Below are 13,519 nucleotides of genomic sequence, written 5' to 3'. Positions count from 1 at the left end.
ACTTCAGACAAAATGAAAAATAGACATCCTAAACATTGAGGCACACCATAGTTAAACAGGGTAGTTCTGAATGGACCAATAGCTGGCTTCTGCTACAGCAAACACACATCATCTTGTCCAGTAGACTAGCTGTATCAAGTATCACCCTTCTAAGATTCAATGCCCTTTGTTTATATCATTCCTCTATTGTCATCCTTCGCTTATCCTAGGTAGATTAAACCATATTTCCAAGCAATAAAACACTACTCTTCTAATTTGTGCCAGCTTGGATGTGCCATCCTCTCTATGACCAGAGAGGGTCCTTGAATGATCAGAAAAAGGACTAACAGTTAATGAATCCATAATCCAGACAGTAGTTCTGAGCCTAAAAAAAGTGTCTAATTTTAGAAATGAACATTTTTTTCAGAGGCCATAGGTGCATACATAGTTTTTGAGTGTCAAGGCAACACACCAACCATAAATTATGCAAAGGCATAAACAAATATTTAGTAATTTAATTTTAAATTTATTTTAGTGCATTCATTCAATAGATTGAATATAATTACTCTCTGTGAATTTAGAAATATTTGGTTTCTATCATATTAAACATGTCAATTTAAGGGGGAGGTTCTGAAAGCTTCATCTTTCAAATGTACCAAATTATTCTGGTTGGAATATAGTATAAGGGCAGACTAGATGGACCATGAGGTCTTTTTCTGCCGTCAGACTTCTATGTTTCTATGTTTCTATGTTTCTGTCTCAAAGCCTGCTTGAGAGAGATAGCTTTGGCACTTTCTTTTGAAGATGCTAAAGAGGGATTTCAATTAAACACAATTTATTTATATAGTTATTCAATTTTCTTAATGCCACCCTTCTTAGACTCAGGGTGACTTACAACATGTTAGCAATAGCACTTTTTAACAGAGCCAGCATATTGCCCCCACAATCCAGGGCCTCATTTTACCCACCTCGGAAGGATGGAAGGCTGAGTCAACCTGGAGCAGGTGATGAGATCTGAACTGCTGACCTACAGATCTACAGTCAGCTTTAGTGACAATTACTGCCAATCTGCCTTCCATTGAGGACCTGTATACTTCACAAGTCAAAAAGAGGGTTGTGAAAATATTTACTGACCCCTCGCATCCTGGACACAAACTGCTTCAACTCCTACCTTCAAAACTATAGAGCACTGCACACCAGAACAATTAGACACAAGAACATTTCCCCCCCGAAAGCCATCAGTCTGCTAAACAAATAATTCCCTCAACACTGTCAAACTATTTACTAAATCTGCATTACTATTAATCTTCTCATCATTCCCATCACCCATCTCCTCCCATAAATGACTGTATGACTGTAACTTTGTTGCTTGTATCCTTACATTTTATATTGACTGTTTCCTAATATGATTTGATTGCTTATTTAAACTCAGACTATCATTAAGTGTTGTACCTTATGATTCTTGATGAACTTATTTTTTTCTTTTATGTACACTGAGATCATGTGCACCAAAGAAAGACAAACACCAAACACAAATTCCTTGTGTGTCCAATCACACTTGGCCTATTCTATTCTATTCTATTCTATTCTATTCTAATCTATTCTATTCTACTCTACTCTACTCTACTCTACTCTACTCTAATCCACTCTAATCTACTCTAATCTACTCTAATCTAATCTAATCTAATCTAACCAGAAAGAAATATCTCATGTGACGGCTGTAGTGTCTTTAGTGAAAAATATCCAGGAAATCCTTCAAGGGAGAGGTTCTTCTGTGGTGAATCAATTATCCCAAGACGGTTCCTATGCCTTAGGCCCATAATGGTGAATCTATGGCACGCTTGCTACAGGTGGCACGCAGGAGGGCATGTGAGACTTTGCCATGTTTCAGCTCCAGCGTGCATACATATTATGGCCAGTTGATTTTCGGCCTTACAAAAGGCCGTTTTGCCCTCCAGATGCTTCAGGAAAGCTTCCCTGAAGCCCTGGAGGCAATAAAAGAATTGCCCAATGGACAAACCGGAAGTTTGGAAAAACGCACTTCCAGTTTGCTGTTTTTCGCACTCCAGAGGGTTCAGGGAAGCTTCCTGAAACCCTGAAGTGCAAAAAAACCAGCACAATGGGCAAAATGGAAGTGTGTGTTCCAAACTTCCATTTTACCCATTGTGTTGGGTTTTTTGCACTTCAGGGTTTCAGGAAGCTTCCCTGAACCCTCTGGAGTGCAAAAAACAGCACAATGGCAAACTGGAGGTGAGTTTCCCCAAACTTCTGGTTTGCCCTTTGGGGCATTTTTTTCACCTACCAGGCTTCAGAAAGACTTATGTGCATGTGCGGGGAGCAATGCAGGGGGTGTGCACATGCATGGGGGGAAGGGGTGTGGGCACGTGCATGCATGCTAGGACACACACACTCACAAATTTTGGCATCCAAACCAAAAAAGGTTCAGCATCACTGCCTTAGGCAGTAGCTGACAGGCAGCATAGTAACATGGGCAGGGCTCCTGTTGCTGTTTCCTTCACATGCAACATTCCTATCTATCAAGGCATGGCATGAAAGGGACTTTCTTGAATGATGAAGAAGCTGATGATTGTTCCATTGTTACATTATAATGTAAGGTGCACCTTGCACAATTGGGAAGTTCCCAAATAGAGCAATGCAAGACACCTAATGGGCAGCCAGAGGCTATCGCCTAGTATGTAAGAAATGATGGCATGGAGGTGAGAAGAACTCTGCTTAGTCCTACACTGGTGTTCAACCATTATAGTTATAGTTTATTAGATTTGTATGCCGCCCCTCTCCAAAGACTCGGGGCGGCTTACAACATAACAGTGATACAATACATTACAAATCCAATAGTAGAAAATTAAATCAATTTTAAAAATATTAATAACATAGTAAAATCCCTAACTATACAATCATACACATTCAACCTAATCCATCATACAGTAAGGCCAAAAGCATAATTAAAAAAGGGGGGAGAAGGTGGCAATTATCCCCACGCCTGGCAACAAAGGTGGGTCTTCAGCATTTTATGGAAGGCGAGGAGGGTGGGGGCTGTTCGAATCTCTGGAGGGAATTGATTCCAGAGGGCCGGGGCTGCCACAGAGAAGGCTCTTCCCCTGGGTCCCATGTTTGGTCGATGGGACCCGGAGAAGGCCAACTCTGTGGGACCTAATCGACCGCTGGGATTTGTGTGGCAGAAGGCGGTCTCAGAGATATTCTGGTCCGATGGCATGTAAGGCTTTATAGGTCATAACCAACACTTTGAATTGTGACCGGAAACTGATCGGCAGCCAGTTAATTCAATCTATATCACAAAAGGGATGTAAGCATCTACACCAGGCCTGTCAAACTTGCAGCCTGTGGGCTGGATATGGCCCAGACAGGCCACGCTCATCCCGGCTCTGCAAAGGCCAAAAGCATCGCAATATGTCACAATCCAGCCAACAACATGATTGAGTTTGACAACCCTGGTCTACCCCAATGTTTGTTAAACCCGGCAATTTTAATTTGTCTGGAGCTCAATTCTTAGAATTACCCAGTCAGCCTTGTTAGAAAGCAGAAGTGTCATGTACCAGGGAAATCAGGAGATTCAGTCAGTTCGAATGAGTATAAAGATTTATTGCACAAGAATCTGATCTACGAACGGTCAAGGGAAATGAGTGGGAATAAAAAACATTCAAGGTGGGCTAGACCTAAATCTCCTATGGGCATGCAGGGATTCATGACTTATATGTTTGACTTCCTCCCTTGGACTCAGCCTAGTCATCTCCTACAAGAAGCAGGGTTTTGGCTTAGTACAATGTGCAAACATAAGAAACTGTAATTCCTTTAAGACACCATTGCTTTAAAAAAAAAAAAAAGCAATAGTGTAATGCAATGCGTGAATGCAGCCACTGTATTTTGTTCTTCATTTTCAGTTTGTTATTATAACGAATCAATTAAGAATACAATACAGAGAAGTGCCACTAAGTCCATTACACTTATTGCCTACTACAAGGGGACAATATGTGATTGTCAAAGGAGGAGTTTGCAAGCATATTATCCAGAAAGACAAAGAGCTTAATTTTTATGAATCCTATCTTGCCATATGTTGTCAAATACATCTGTACACAACACCTACATGCACACATGCTTTTTTCATTTCTATTTCTTAGATATCTTATATAAAATGCAACTGAACTTACTGCATGCTCTAATTCAAGAAGAGCTTTTTATCATTTATATTGTAATAGTATTATTTCAACAGCTAGTTAAAGATTCACTAGATGACAAATACATTCTGAATATTTTTGTGCTTTGATAGAAAGGGATCCTTAGTTTTGTGCTTACTAGTGCTCTCTCTCTCTCTCTCTCTCTCTCTCTCTCTCTCTCTTTCTCATTGATAAAAAAATAAAGGGAGACTAGTATAGGTCCATTTCAAGCTATTTAGCTCTCACCTGCTACCCATACCCTTCTAGGATTCCAACCTGGTCTGCTTTTGACTTGCTAAGGCACAAGTTCTCCTCCCTTATTATCTGAGCCAGGGGAAAGATTAAATGTTTTTTTGTCAAGTCACCTGGTGTACTCAAATAAGGAAGGGAACAGTATACTAGGCAGGGGTGGGCTACTGCCCGGATGGGGGGGAATGCAGTGGGGTAGCGAAAATGGAAATATATATGTATCACATGTTTTTTGCTGATATATACATATTTTCGCTGATAAGTAAAAAGGAATGGTTGATTTTCGACAGTAAATCAATTATATCTATCTCTGTATCTCTGTATCTATCTATCTATCTATCTATCTATCTATCTATCTACACATACATACAGGGGTGGGCAGCAGGCAGGATGGGGTGGAACGCAGTTGCACCGGCGGAAATGAAGATGTGTGCGCAACTCCAGTTGATCGGTGGCTGTCACTTCCTGGATTACTGGTCTTGGCTCGGCTCTCCTTTTTTCCCTGCTGTTGCTGCTGCGTCTGTGCTCCTTGCTTCTTTACTCTTTCCTCCTTCCTGGCCTTGGACGAGCTTCCCTCTCTCCTGTCCAGCTCCCCTCCAGACTTATGTGGCCATCTCCCACCTGAGATGCAAGCAGAAGCCGTGGGTGGAAGCGGCACTGGCAGCATTTATGTTTCTGGCAGCACCTATTCACCTAGCTACCCAGCCTGAGTTGGTGGGGCAACCCAGGAAGGAGAGCGCGGGAAACGCAAAACAAATTGTCACCCCAGCGAGCAACACTGGTAAGATTGTAAGTCGAGGACTTAACAGTTCACTTGAATGATGAGGATCATTCAAGCTACTCCAACCTGATCACATGGTCAGCAAGCCACTCCTACCCAGTCACATGACGATTCAGCCACACCCACAAAATAAGCCACACCCATAGTATGGCAGTAAAACGTTTGGCTGCCCATTACTGTATACATACATATGTACATATGTACATACATCCAAACAACATAAAGATCAATTCATATGTAGTATATGTTCTAACTAGCTTCCAAATCCAAGAAGTGCACCAACCAGGCTGCTGCAGCTGCCAAAAAATACAATCCAATCCTAGGGTACATCAAAAGGGAGATATTACCAAGATCTTGTGAAGTATTAGCAGCACTTTATACTGTTCATGTAAGACCACATTTGGAATACTGCATCCATTTCTGGTCACCACGATACAAAAATGATGTTGATATTCTAGAAACTGTAAAGAGAAGAGCAACAAAAGGGGACTGGAAATTAAACCGAACAAAGAATGCTAGTCTAATGAAAAGTACCGGGGTGACATGACAGCAGTTTTCCAATATCTAAGAGGCTGTCACAAAGAAGAGGGGTCACAACCTATTCTCCAAAGCATCTGAAGGCAGGACAAGAAGTGATAAATGGAAAATATCAAAGAGCGATCCAATCTAGAATTAAGAAGAAATTTCCTGCCAGTGAGAATAATCAATTGATGGCACCTCTTGCCTCCAAAAGTTTTTGGTGCTTCATCAATGGAGGTTTTCAAGAAAAGATAGGATAGCCATTTGTCCAGAATGTATAGGGTATCCTGTTTGAGCAGACAGTTGGTCTAGACCAGGGGTAGGCACAGTTGGCTCTTCTATGACTTGTGGACTTCAACTTCCAGAATTCCTGAGCCAATCATGCTAGCTCAGGAATTCTGGGAGTTGAAGTCCATGTGTCATGGAAAAACCAACTTTGCCTACCTCTGGTCTAGAAGACTCCAAGGTCCCTTCAAGCCTTATTATTCTATGTTCTAGTTCTAAATGAATGCTCCAACACTAGAAGTTTTTCAGAAGATGTTGGATAACCATTTGTCTGAAGTAATGTAGTGTCTCCTGCCCAAGCAGGGGGTTGGACTAGAAGACCTCCAAGGTCCCTTCCAACTCTGTTGTTGTTGTTGTTGTTGTTGTTGTTGTTGTTGTTGTTAATATATTTAACTCTTGGTATGTATGTTTATATGTATATATGTGATAATACAATTTTATATAAAAAAATCCTCTATCTCATTGTCAGTTAGTCTTCTGTCATTTTTTTACCAGCTAAAATTTAAGCATATGCTATGACTTTAAATATCAACATTGATAAACATTTTCATTTTGAGTTGCTCTGGCCCTCTTCGGTAAGTATGGGTGGGTAGGGCACCACCTACAGCTCATTCTAGGTATTGGGACCAGGCAAACAAAATATAGTGATCTTAACTTATAGCATTTGTCGTATTTATCTATTTATTTGTGGTCAGGACTCTGTCATAACAATTTATAACTGTTCTGAACAGTTAGTAAAATCTTCCAATCTTGCACCGCTTCTTTGAATTTTTCTATGTTCTGGCTGATGTTAGCTGTGATGGTGTCCAGGTGATGGTGTTCTTTGATGGCCTGGTTTCCTTTTACCGCTAAATTTTACTGCTGTTACCACTATATTACACTACACCTTGGGTGTCAAACTCACATCATCATGGCAGCATCACATGACATATTGGGATTTTTTTTTCCCTTTTGCTAAGCTGGACTGGGGTGGAGCCAGTAGTGGTGCATCCAGCCCATGGGCCAGAAGTTTGACACCCATGCACTACATCACAAAAAATAAATGGGCCAAGATTTTTAAAACTGCTATGTTATATCCATCAGCGGCGATGACAGGGGTTCCCTTGGCCACTGAGAAGCTCAGCGGCGAGTGGTTAGAAAATGGCGCCGCGAATTTGAGAGGCTCAGCGGCAGTGCTGGGAGTGACGGTGGCTGAGGGGAACCCGAGGCAGCAGCGGGGGCTGAGGGAAGTCCCTGGTTACCTTATCTCTCGTGGTGATGTTTCCTCGTCGCCAGATGTTATATTATTTATTGGATTTCTATGCCGCCCCTCTCCGCAGACTCGTTGCAAGAATGAAGGACTGCAGACTTAGAGTAAGTAACGGTTCTTTTTATTAGAGAAGAAGGTAACGGTTTATAGAACGAAACAAGACAACAACACTAACATGGCCATTCCTGGCAGTTATATATACCCCAGGCTGCCAGACTCAGCCAACCAATCACCTTGTAGTATTTTCCCGCCCAAGGAATATGGGGCGGGTACAAGGCCTAACTGTCCTCTGGACACAACATACTACATATTAAGTTGTGTGTCCTACAGAAACAAAAACATTTGGTCTGATTAATCTTATAATGCTGGTGGAGCCATGGGCATGCGGTATGTTGTACTCAAGCACATTTGTGTAGAAAGCATGCCAGAGATTGCTACCATCCTTCAAACATCCTATATGAATGATCAAGGGGACCAAGCCTCAGGAGACTGATCTAGAAGGAACTCATAGCTGATTTTACAGATCTACCCAGGATTACTTTTAAAATAATTACATCCATTAAGTACAGACATTTAAAATAAATATGGCTTAGACAAACACTGCTTTGCTTTTATCTTTTAATTATTGTCTTTTTCATATTATCCTATTATGGTATATTTTACATTCTAACAAATTATAAGTAATTTGGTAATGGGTTCAAGTATTTTCTTGTCCTGACCAGCATCGTAGCAGCAAGAAAAAGAACAGGAATGAAGCACTTTTGGCTGGTATTAAACACAACCCACATCAAATGAATTTGCCTCCATTGTCTCTAATAAACCAGCCTTTTTTCACCTGGGGCCTCCAAATGTTTTGATTATTCTGAGAATTATAGTCCCCTTCCACCTGGAAAGCATTAGATGGGAGAAGGCAGCTTTATCTTTCCCAGGTTCTTCATTTATGTTTCCAGCTATTGATAAGTATCAAAAAGGCAGAGGGGCTTTTGTGGTCTTCCTGGATTAAAACGAGTTCTATGTTCTCCCAAAGTTCATAATCACCCAGGAATAAAAACATCTATTTCTAAACAGCAGAGGCACTTAATTCTGTGAGTAAATTAGATGCAGCTGCTTCTGAGTGAAGCAATTAAACATCATGCTATTTTATGCTTGCTTTCCCACCCATTAGGGCATGGAACGCTTGGACTAAAATGATCATGTAAGGGACATTGGATCGTTATTTGCCCACTGTGAAAATTACATTGGTCCAGCTAATTTAATGCAACACAGTCAAGCAAATTAATTCTGGTTTGCATGAAAGGAAAAAAAATAGTAAGCATAGTTATACTAAGAATGACAAATAACTTAGAAGAGACATAAAATTTAAGTCTTTTTTTTTTCTTTGACCAGGACAATTGTTTATAGGATATGTTAATTGTAGATTAGCTTTTTTTACAACCTGGCATCTTTTAGATCAGGGGTGTTCAACCTTGGCAACTTTAAGCCTGGTGGACTTCAACTCCCAGAACTCCCTGGGGAGTTGAAGTCCTCCAGGCTTAAAGTTGCCAAGGTTGGAGACACCTGTTCTAGATGAGTTTATCCATACTGTGAAATGAAAGACAATTACATTTATTTCCCAGCAGGCCAATTAGCATAACCTGTGGGGTATACCAGATTAAGGAACCCATGGACTATGCCAAAAAGATGGGGTTACTTCAGCTATGAATTGTTCATTTTCATGCACCCTTTTTCTTTGGTCAGTGATTTATAAAAAGGTACAATACCACAGAACATTTGGGTGAATGCTTAATATAATTATTCTGGGGAGAGGAAATTGAATAAAGCAGTAGAATAAGGAAAAATATAAGGGCCACTTGACTACATATGTGCATTAGAGCAATAGCATTTAGACTTATATACCACTTCACAGTGCTTTTGCAGCCATTTCTAAGCGATTTACAAACTCAGCATATTGCCCCCAACAATCTGGGTCCTTATTTTAGTGACCTCAGAAGGATGGAAGGCTGAGTCAACCTTGAGCCGGTCATGAGATTTGAACTTCTGAACTACAGCTAGCAGTTAGCTGATGACTTTGTCTACCTGAAAGTATCTGAGTTTTTTATTAAAGTTGCATTTATTCACTTGCCTTCCTACTAGAAATGTTATTCAGCATACCTAACAGAAATTGTTATAACAATTACACAAAAACAACCACTCCACTAACAAAGCCACATTTTAAGGAATTGCTGGGACTGTTCCACCCATTGTATATTTCCTTTCCTTGTTTGCTCAGCTGCAATTAAATATGCTGAACTGGGCAAGGAGTGGTTGTCTTTTTGGGTCACTTGGCAGGGCAGGTTTGTCACTCTTTCATAAATCTTTTTAAAATCTATATATAGAAAAACCCATCAGACCAGAATATCATGGGCAAGGCTACATCACATTTACATGAACCTTGCTATCTACAGACAGACATCTGGATTATTTTAATAGAAGGTGATTACATGGTTGTGAAGTACATGGCCAACTCTGTTCAAACATTACAAGCCTGGTGGCCTGTTTCCAATAGGAATATGACATTAGTGCAAGCAATTTGGTAATTGTAAAAATATGGAATTGTGACTTTAAAAAATCTTGTTTCATAAGTGTAATAGAATAAGTAGTCAAGCTCTTATTATGCATATGCATCAGACTGTTTTATGGTCTACTATGGCTGGAAAATTATGATGTCACAGTTGCCTGAGACTTGGATAATGTCAAATGCAATTTCTCCAGTGTTGGATTAGTTTTTGATGGAGTAAAAGCAAACTCTAATTCTCATTGTTTATTTATTCTTTAAATTTATGACTTGTTTTTTAGTTCAGAAATCCAAACAACTAACAAAATTCACCCAGAGAACATATTGAAATGATCCCAATAATCAAAGGGTAGCAATATTTGCTGTAATTTTCTCCTTTGGAATCAACTATCTGTTTGTGTTGAGCATAGCTATGGTCAGCAGAGTAGGCTTTTCAGAACTGTTGGTCATCATGGCACAAAAGGACATTCTTTTGGAGTGAAAAATCATTGAATTCAACAGCCAGAGACACACTAGCCACCTCTTCTCCTGAAAGGAGGCATACGATGAGGGAGATTTGAGCAGCTGTCTCTACTTTCTAAACAAGGGGGAGAAAGTCTTCAAAGAACCCTGCAAAAAACACACCGTGCTAGCCAACTCAGCACAGGATTGAATGAGAATAAAACTAATCTCCCTGTAAAGAGGTGCTTCTCCTAAATCAACCAGATTCCAAGTGTTCTTCAGCATAGATGATGCCAGCCACCCAAACATTGAGCAGCTAAGATTCCAGAAATAAACACAAGCCATCACTCCTGAGTTTTAAGGCCACACACAATTCTGCCGAATCCTGGAGGGATTAACTTTAACATTCTAAACCATGTTTCTCAATCTCAGCAGCTTTAAGACGTATTTAGACTTCAACCAGCTGAGAAATTCCAGGGGTTAAAGTTCACTCATCTTATAGTTGCTGAGTTTGAAAAAGACTGTTCTAAACCAATCTCTCCATGGTTTCATATATATGTTGGAATGACAAGGAGAATTACAGTATATTACTCCACAGATCAAAGGGCCTGCAACACAGCAGTAAGTTTCCCTTTAAAATAATCATAAATTTGTGTGAAATCTGGGTATTTTGCAAATTATGAAGAAAAAGATCTGATTTTCTTGGAAGAATAAATGTAACATGACACAGAAGACAATGAGAATTTAATTCATAGCATACATGATACAGAGCCCATGAATGGTCTTATATATTTGCTGACAAATATATTTGGTACATTTAGACCAGGATTCAGTTCTAACTTACCTCACTGCTGGTTTGCTTTCTGTGGCCGTGCCATGTGGCCATGTGTACTGGGCGGCATACAAATCTAATGAATAAATTAAAGAATCTGAATAATTCCACCCAAAAGCACCCAAAAACAAGATGGTGACACATGTGCAATGTTGGAAACTGAGCTTGTGCGCATGTGCAGAAGAAAAAACAACCCAAAATCCCCCCCCCCAAAAAAAGGAAAAAAAATTAAAAGACGGCAGCCTGCAGGGACCAGCACTGACCAATCTGGTTCCGTGAAGTCATCATGACATCACCAGCAGGGCGAACCAATCCAAATGGGAAGAACCCACCTCTGATTTATACATATACTGAGCAGGCCTTAGATGTGGGCTAAGATGTGGAAACAACTGCCCCCTAATATCCGTACCATTCCCACTCTACTGGCCTTCCAAAAGGTCTTGAAGACCTAGCTCTGCCAGCAGGCCTGGGGGCCGTGAGAGTTAACATCTAATCACGGCCGAACTATGATTGTTTGGTGTGCAGGAGTGTATGACTGTACAATGTAGTTTAGGATTTTTACTGACTAGTTTTATTGGGGGTTTTAATGTTTGTATTATTTTATATTTGACTTATTACTGTATCTCTGTATTATTTTATATGTTATAAGAGTCCCTGAGTCCCATGGGATTGGGCAGCATATAAATCAAATCAAATTAAATTAAATTACTTAACATTTATTTGGAATATGGGTCTGGTCTTTTGTCCACTGAACAGTGCTCTTTACAGTGTGAAGTCCCTGCAGGGGGAAAATGGGAGATAGCAAATAGGATTGGCCACATTTTAGTGAACCATAAGTGGATAAAAATTCTTGATGTGTAATTGTGAGATATTTCTGACATGCATTTTCCCTTGGTACTCCAGCAGTTGCAGTGATTAGTTGCCTTTCTAAACCATGTAAAGTTACAAGTAGAAATTTAGACATTTCAATATGAGCAGCTGAAAAGGCTGACAGTGTAATAAAGCCTTTGAAAAGCACAACAGCTTACCGGAAAATAATGCTTCCTTAGAAAGTGTGCATTGACAGGACTGGGTGAGACCAAATCATCATCTTGAGAAACGATTGCCAGTCCATAGAACGATAAAGAATAGAAAAGTGGCAGTGTTTTCATTTCCTTTTTCAATAGGCATCTAACAATTGGAGGTACTTATGTGATATTCACAGCATGGGTAACATTAACACACATCAAACAAGCTGATAGCGTTTGGAAAGAAAGGAAGAAGCGAAGGTCAAAACTACACACCAAAAGGGAGATAAAGAATAATCACAGCACAGCCTGGGTGCCACTATTCCAAGAAGCTCTATCTGAAGAGCTAGAAATGATGGCTGGTTGTTCCAACATCTGCCACATGCTTGTTATTTAAATGGACAGCTACAGGAACCGAAAAGCCAATTTGTATTCTTTTAAGATGACTCTTAGAAAATTATTTCTAGAGAGAGTAGTTGTGTTTTCAGTTGCTGCATTAGAAGAAAAAGGCTAAGATGCTGTAGTAGACAGCTAATATGTGTTTTTTTAAAAAATTAAGATGATTTACTGCCATGTAAAAGGCATATATTACAAGCTGGAGCTTGATGGACAAATATTTTGAACACACCACTGAAAGCCATTATCACCTGGCAGGATGATTTAATAGAAAGCTTGGGTATAATATAAATTAGAAGAGAAGGAAGAGATACAGAAGGAAAGCGGAGAAATATTCTCAGTCCAGCTTTAACGCACACTATACATTTTTTCGTAACAGGTAGGTTGTATAGGTTCCATAAAAATATTTATTTTTCCATGCCACAAAAACAAAGGACTTTCTTCACTAATCATGCTACACTATGAAGGACTTTGTGCCTCTTAGTTTCCTTTTAAAAAAAATTTCTTTGACCTATTTTTTGTGGGTTTATAATTTAAAAACAAGTCTAAAGGAAAAGTGTCTTCCCAGTGAAAATGCTACAGACCAATTATTTTCTATGAACTTCTCTTATCTGAAACACAATTCTTCTTGGCATGGAAACAAGCCATACTTTCTATGTGATCCATTAAATTCTAGGAAATATAATGCAATCCTGATTCTAATTTTTACATTTATCATCACATATTACATCTTCTTGTTCACTTGGCCTTCTCTTTTCCCAAAAATTTCAGAATCCATACTATACGCTGGAGATAACATTTCATGTTAGATTTAGATTTATTGGATTTATATGCCGCCCCTCTCCGCAAACTCGGGGCGGCATGTTCATATATGATTGCTTTGAATTGTGTGTCACTGGCCTTAGAATAGAACAGTTCACAGGCATGTATTTAAGAAGCACTTCAGTGACCTTGAAATGCTTACACATAATTGCCACTGTTTTTCAGTTTAGTTAGAACTGGGGAGGGAGCTATTAAATATTTCTGAATATCAA

The sequence above is a fragment of the Erythrolamprus reginae genome, chromosome 2 (genome assembly GCF_031021105.1).
Source record: "Erythrolamprus reginae isolate rEryReg1 chromosome 2, rEryReg1.hap1, whole genome shotgun sequence".
In the NCBI taxonomy this organism is placed as follows: Eukaryota; Metazoa; Chordata; class Lepidosauria; order Squamata; family Dipsadidae; genus Erythrolamprus; species Erythrolamprus reginae.
Note: the sequence above shows the minus strand (reverse complement) of the source record.